This window comes from Falco cherrug, chromosome 3 (genome assembly GCF_023634085.1).
Source record: "Falco cherrug isolate bFalChe1 chromosome 3, bFalChe1.pri, whole genome shotgun sequence".
In the NCBI taxonomy this organism is placed as follows: domain Eukaryota; kingdom Metazoa; phylum Chordata; class Aves; order Falconiformes; family Falconidae; genus Falco; species Falco cherrug.
In genome coordinates this window covers 52,270,295-52,277,571 of record NC_073699.1, presented here as the reverse complement: position 1 = coordinate 52,277,571, position 7,277 = coordinate 52,270,295, and the positions used below count along the sequence as shown (strand labels likewise).

The following is a 7,277-nucleotide window of genomic DNA, read 5'->3' as shown; positions in this document are numbered from 1 at the left end:
CATCTCCATGAGACTGGCTAAGAAGCTGGATTTTTTTAGCAGAGCCTTTCACTTTTGGTTTGGTTTTCATTCATTTCAAGCAAACCAAATAATCACATTGCTTTCCTACAAACTGGACATTTGAGGAAAACTCTTAGAATACATTGATGTACGGTGCACCCTGAACAAAATAACTCCTTATGTGGCAGCAGCTCCATCATGCAGGCACACACGTCTGTTAGCAGTCCCAAGACTGCTAACCACACCTAGAGGAGCATAAAGCCCTAATGTCCTGCTTCTGCTGTGCTCTGCCAGGAATCAAAGCACTTCTCTATGGGAATTCTGCCTTCTAGGCAATGCCAGTTTGTTGAAAAGCAGTCTGCTAACTCTGGTCTTGATCCCCCTTGAAAAGATTACCTCTCCTGCCACGCAAAGACCATCACAGCTGGGTCTGTGAGCCATAGAATCGGGCATCCTTTGGCCACTTAGCCTTGGAAGGGCATGTTGTAGCAAATGAAAGATTATGGTTTATTGTGGTGGAACTGCCCATAAGTGCAAATAATTTAGTGCCATGTTAAAACAGTGATGAGTTTAGTCCATAATTTCAAGAAATGAAGCGACACTCCCTGACAAAGCCTCAGAAGCTATAATTTACAGCAGCTTTTCCTGGGTTAGCAGCCCAGAAAGCTATGAACATCCTCAGCCCCGTTAATGTCTTAACTGGATCCCTACTGAGCATCATGGTCTGCTGGCATATTCTCTGGTGAGCTGGAAACAGAGATTTTAAGGACAGATTCTCCTGTGGTCTGATCCTCTTCATGTGTCACTCTTCCTTTCCAGTAATGTTACTGTCGTTTAAATGTCTCTGTTGAAAGGCAAGTCTTCCCTTACCTCGTCACTACAGTGACAGAATCCCTTGCTGCAGGCTCACTCACTTCATCCTCTGTGATGCTGCCTTTCCCCTGCATTTTTCTACTATACTCTGGTAATAATAATCAGCTTCCACAACTGATACACTCTGCAGGTACACAGACTTCCCTGCCGGCTTTCCATCACCCACTGCGCTTCATTTCAAGCTCCCATTTCAATCCCCTTGTTCTCCCCGACCTCACACCTTACTTCAGCAGCTGTGTCACCTTATCCACTCCATCCCTACCACACTCCTGGTGTGTCTTACCAAGACAGAGGATACCATTGGGCCACTCTGTAGTAGCTACTACACCTCAATCGCATTCTCATCCTCTTCTCACTGCTTCTTCCCACTATGTCAGCAGCATGAGGGGGGCAGTTACTGCAAGTGGTGTAACAAGGCATCGGTGTGAGAATGCAGTGTTGCCTGCACAATGCCTTTCTCCTGTGCTCAACCCCTCACACTGCTTTTTAAATGAGGATTATCACGTTCTTAAGTACTTGCACGCAGCTGGGTAATGCAGTGCCCTAGCTATCTTAACAAGGCACACTGGGGCCTCCAGCATGATCAGACCTCCCCCCTTTTCACTTTTCTGCTTCTCCAGACAAATCTGGGATCTCCTCCTGTTGCCTTCCAACTAGTCAAAGCATCAGTCCTGACACAGGACTGATGTTGTAGTGCGCCTCAAAAGCCTTCAGTCCTCCTGACACCATGTGATGAGCAGGATCCAGACCCTTAAGCGTTACCTGAGCTCAAGGTTAAGTATTGTAGCTAAACAGTTATACATACAGTTAGTTGTCTCCGTGAGCGGGTTGGAAAATCTGTGAAAGCTGAAGAGAAACCCCCCCCCCCCCAACTCCCAAATATCATTGTTTTAAAGACTGTACATCGCATTTCTAATGCGGATAGCTCTGTTTTATTTTCAGGTAATACATGATGGAGGAAAGAAAACATGGGGCTGCTTTTCTGAAAGGTTCCCAATTTTCTCCTCGGGTACCTGCGCGTTACAGCTCTATGGTTAATCCCGACGGTTTACGCGACCAGCGAGGGGAACCCCCCCTCCCCCCCCCAGGCGGGTCAGAGAACTTCAGCAGCAGAGACAGTTCGATTCCTTCGCCAAGCCTGAACGTGCTGGTTTCGAGACCGGCAGAAGCTCTCGCTGCTCATCCCTTTCCGAGCCGGACGCGCTGGGAAGGCGCCCACACACTCGCGCGCCAGCCTCGCGGCCGTGCCCGCGCCGAGCGCCCGCAGCGCCGCGCGCCCCGCACAGCCCCCCCCCGCCCCCCGCACGGCCCCCGGCCGGGGGAGCGGCCGGCTCCGGCCGCGGCTTGGACACAACGTGCGTTCCCCGGTACGTCATCGCGCCGCGTGTGGCGGTGCGAAAGCGGCGGTCTGCCCGGCGCCCTGCGGCCTCGGGAACCGGGGACCGGGCGCGGAAGGTTCCCCCCCCGCCAGGGCACACGGCTGGGCGGCGCACCACCCGCGGGGACGGTGCCGCCCGGCCCGAACGCACCCGCTGCAGCACGGCCGGAGCCACCGCGCGCCCCGTGCCGCTTTCACACCGCCGGAGGGCCGCAACCAGCCGGTACCCCCCCGCCCGGCCCCAGGGGAGGCGCCGCCGCGTCGCGCCCCCCTTCCCCGCTCCGTCCCGCCCCGCGCCGGGAGAAGCGCCCGCCCCGCCCCGCCCCTCCCCGGGAGAAGGGGATGACATCATCCCTCCCCACCCGCCCGCCGCGCCGCTCCCCCGGCCCGCCCGCCGCCCCGGGACCGAGGGGGGCTCGCGCCCGCACCCCCGGGCAGAGCCGCGCCCCAGCGGGGGGCTCGGGGGGGCTGGCGGCGCCCCCCGGCCCCGGCCCGCCGCCCGCCGCCCGGCCTCGCCCCTGCCCCACGCCCCACTACGTCATCCCTCCCGCCGCCCCCTCTCCCCCGCGCGAGCGGCGGTGCTGGCGGGGAAGCGTCCCCCGAGGGGAGCGCCGGGCCGGGCAGAGGCTTCGCGGCGGCTTCAGCCGGCGAAGGGCGCAGGCGCAGAAGCGCCGCGCCGGCGCGGTGTGGCGGGCGCGCATGCGCAGCGGGGGGGGGGTCGGGCGCGGCGGGCGGGCGGCGGGGCAGCTCCTGCGCTGACACCTGCAGCATGTGCCAGGAGCTGCAGCGGCAGCGGCCGCCTCTGCCTCTGCGCGGCGCGGCCGCCCCGCTCCGGCGCCGTGCGCGGCGGCGGCGGCGGAGAAGCAACTCCCGCTCCCGGCGTTCCTCCTGCCTGGCACCGTGTGCCGGCGGGTGCACGGTGACCTTACGGAGCGTGCATTACCTCACAGGTAAATATCAGCTGATCCGCCCCGGCGGCGGCAGCGGCGGGAGCAGGCGGCGGCGGGAGCTCACAGAGCCTGCCTGAGGTAGCGATCCCGGCCGGGGCAGCCGGTGCGTGGTGCCGGGCGGGGGGCGCCGCCTGTTGCCGTTTACCTGTGTGGGGCAGCGGGCGGGGGGCGCCCGGGGTTTTCCCCCCCCTCAGCGCCGCGGGGGCGCCGTGTGCGGGGCGGGGGCGGGGAGGCCTCGGCGGGAGGGGGAGGGCGAGGAGTGGGGTCGGCGGCCCGTGCCCCCCGGTCCCGCCGGGGCCGCCCGGGTGGGTCGTGCCGCGCTCCCGCTTGTCCTCGGGGCGGGTTCGCGCCGCCTGCTGAGGCGCTCCGGGCCCCGGCAGGTGTGTGAGTGTGCGCTGCCGTGCGGCACGGCCGGGCTATCTCCTAGTGACCCACCCAGCCGCTCCGTGCGGCAGGTCCTTGGTCCCTCGGCAAGGAGAGGGGGCCCGGTGGGCCGCCGGCCGTCCCTGCGCGGCTGCTGTCACGTCTTATGGCCAGCTGAGGTAAAAGGAAAGAAAGGATGGCACCCCATAACGCAGCAGCCCTGTCTTTACCTGTGCGTTCACTGACTCGTTGGCAAACTTTGGTAACTGGCGGTGAAAATCTTAAGTCATTGCAGCCAGACTAGCTTGTACTACACTCCCATGCTAAAGAGTAGCTGCTTCCTAAAATTAACTATTGCTGGTGACTGCAGCGGTCAGCTGAATCCGGTAGTTATTCACTGGATCCGCTTGCCAGCATGGGTGATGTTTTAGATAGTACTTTAAACGTTGGTAGGAATCAGTGTTGTCTGATAATCCTTGCTAGTTACTGGTGACCCAGAAGATGTTAAAATGAGAGTTTCACCAATCAAAAAGCAGTATCACAAACTTGGTGCTTGTAGGCTGTCAATATATTGTGTTGCGTTCGAAGTTTTGTAACTTACTGTTCACTTCTGAATGCTGCATCTCTGCTCCCCCCCTTGTTGTTGGGATATAAAAGTAGTTTAATAATAATGGGAGGTAAAGGCATGGATTCTGTGGTTTAACCCTAACATAGCTGTGGAGCCGTTTCCATAACTTTTACCTGAACACCAGAACACCAGGTTGTTGTCTCTCGCACCTGTGAACGTGCACATGACTGGACACCTCTTCACTAAAAAAATGATGGTAACTAGAGTGTAGTGAGTGATAGATTTTGGAAGTCATACTGGTTTCTGGTTGTCAAAGGGTAAATGGGCAAGAGATAAAAGCCAGTGCCATGTCCATTTTAAGTTCATGTATTTATGTTGCTCCTCAAGAGTATGGTCCTACTAACACATTTTTGGGTTTCACCCTCCTGTTGCAGTCACCAGTCAAGTTCTTATATATATTCAAAGTTGGTATTTAGTGCACTAGATGTTTTTGTGGTTTTATGTGAGTTCTGGTTTTTGTTTTTTTGTTTTTGTTTTTTTTTTTTTATCACAAGACAGAGTTGAAATTCAAGGAACTCTATGCTTACAAAGAAATCTTTCCTTCCTATAAAAAGTCACACATAAAATATCAGCTCCTGGCTTGACCTCTTAATAAGTTATAACTGTAATCAAATGAGGTGCTGTAGTCTTGTAGCGGTAGTAGTAAATACAAAATTACAAATGTGTGCACGCTGTGATTGCGAGCAAGTGGATAATTCATGCATGTAATACTCTGTGTATGTGGCTTCCCAATGGTGTGTTATCATTTCCACTAGCAGTTTTTGGTGTGTTACTGATTGTGTGCACCAATGCTCAGGATGGCTAAACTATGCAGGCTCAGCCATGGCAGGTTCAGTGCTCTCTGGGAAGCACCTCAGGACTCAGTCCTGAAAACAAACATGTGGCTGTGATGTCTGTGTGCTAGGGTAACCTACTGATCCCACAACGAAAAAGAGGAGAAAAAGCACAAAGTACGTTATGGTAAGCTGCTGGATAGCGATCTATTAAGGTTTAGAGGAAGGTGATGGATGGATTTTCTTGTTTTGTTTGGCTTTTGAAGATTTTGTCCTTTATTAGTGATTTCCTTTATTTCTACAGTTGTACATTGTCAGAGACTGTAGAATAGATTATCTCTTCCTATCCATTTTGCCCAGCGTAAGTCTATTCAGAATTGCCTATAAGGGTCAGCACTGATCTGTCTTAATTTCCATGCCAGGCAAATAATCAGATATAATTGCACTGAAATCAATGAATATATACTGACATGAAACTGTGAGAAGAAAATCGGCCTCCTGATGTTTTATATTTGTGTAGCTGAAAGCCAAAAATAGCTGTCATAAACACAGCATGTCCTTTCAGAAGAAATAGTCAATGCCTGTCTTACAGTTGTCCAGAAAGTTTCTTCTGTTTCAGGAGCTTTGGGTTAGGAAAGTGAAGGCAGCGGTCTTTGAATAAGAACTGTACTGGAGAAACTTTTTGTTCCAGTGACTAATCTCCTTCTCCTTTAATTCTGTGCTGTTAATCTTAGCCTGCACATAGCCACACTGTTAACATTTGGCAAGGACTGTTTTATTAAACAGGGCTTCTTAAGTGTGTTGCCATGTGTCACAGGGTTAATTCTAATGACTATGTTTTAAACTGCTGCTCTTTATAGTAATTACGTATGTTCCTATCTCTAGGCATAACAGCAAAATGTAAGTGCTATGGAATGTTACATTCCAATTAATTTTGCCATACAAATGGGCATTATAGTTGATGGCTAAGTCTGACATGTACTGCATGACTTGTGATGTTTTTCCTGGAGAGAGAAGAGTCCTGGGACTGAGTCACCATGGAAGAACATGGAGCCCCGTAGGCACAAAACTGGTGCAATGGAGTGATGAGTCAGACCTCTTATCTTTAAATTTGGTATTATGAGGTATTCATGCATGGGGTGCATTGCATTCATTGTGCACCTAGGCAAGTAACTAGCAGGTGAAAAACTCATTTAATCAGTCCTCTGACTCTGGGAAGCCTTTTCTTTGCAGAGTTGCTCCTGTTTTTATTGAAATGAAAGGATGTTGGTTAGGGTCATGTAGGAAATCATGGTGCATTAACTTGAACCAATCGCTCACCTGTGGTGGGCAAATGGCAAGTTTCTCTTGACATCACTGGGTGAATTGCCTTTTAGTTGTATTGGTGAAAATCCAAAGAGCAACAGGACTAGGTGAATATATCTACAAATGCAGAAATGAATCCGTGTATAAAATCTTGGGTCTGCCAGGCTATACACATTCATTTCTTACATTGTTTCAAATCCAACAGTAGTATGACCTAATGCTTACATTTTCACTTTCTGCATTGTAGATTTGCACCAGGTTTTTCAGACTTCTGAAACTGGATAAACAGTAGAGGAGTAAGAGCAGTGTTGCATCTTCATAGGCCCCAATATTTGTCTAAGCTAAATGACTTTTGAGTGTTGCTGTGGAATGACAGTATTGTTTCAGATTCCAGAGGAAGCTGGTGTTATTGCTAAGCTAATGAAAATAATTGAAATTTCTTAGGGGTGGTAACCTCAGAAATATGTTAAACAGTGAGAGTGAAGACTGCTCACTCGGCTGTTTTCAGAAACAAAACAAATCTCAACATCAGAGATGTCTTCACGTAGTTATTCTGAACTTCCTTGAATAGTGATCATTAATAGCACCATCTTTTCAAGCTAACTGAGCATGAAAGTTACTTGATTTATAATCATTTTGAAGCAGATGCTCAAAATTCTGATTACACGAACAGCACAAGAATGACACTTTTGCTGAAAATGGGGGCGGGGGGCAGGGGGACAATTGTGTCTGGGGCAGTCGGAATGGCTCGAAGGAGTGTTATACCATGGCTCCTTCTCCTACTTCATTACAATGGCTACTAGAGGGACTGTAGAAGAAAGTACATGAGGTTTTTATTTGAAAGTCATAGCAGGACATTATTGATCTGTATATTTTTAAATCTTGTTAATGTAACTAGTCACCATTTTGTGATCACAGACATTAGCACTGTTTTGGGGTGGTGTGTGTGTGGTAATGATCTTGCAAAGATAGCTTCTGTCTTCTCACATTATCTTAAATTGGGAAAC

The 7,277-nt window shown here is 51.3% G+C and overlaps 1 protein-coding gene across 1 annotated transcript in view; it reads left to right on the top strand.

Annotated features, from left to right (window-relative positions):
- Window positions 1-2,997: 2,997 nt before the first annotated feature.
- The window catches only part of DTNA (dystrobrevin alpha), a 234,294-nt gene continuing 230,014 nt past the window's right edge, over window positions 2,998-7,277 (top strand). The window contains exon 1 of the mRNA XM_055705134.1: window positions 2,998-3,201. The gene's annotated coding sequence lies outside the window, so the exon portion shown is untranslated. The remainder of the gene's footprint in view (window positions 3,202-7,277) is intronic.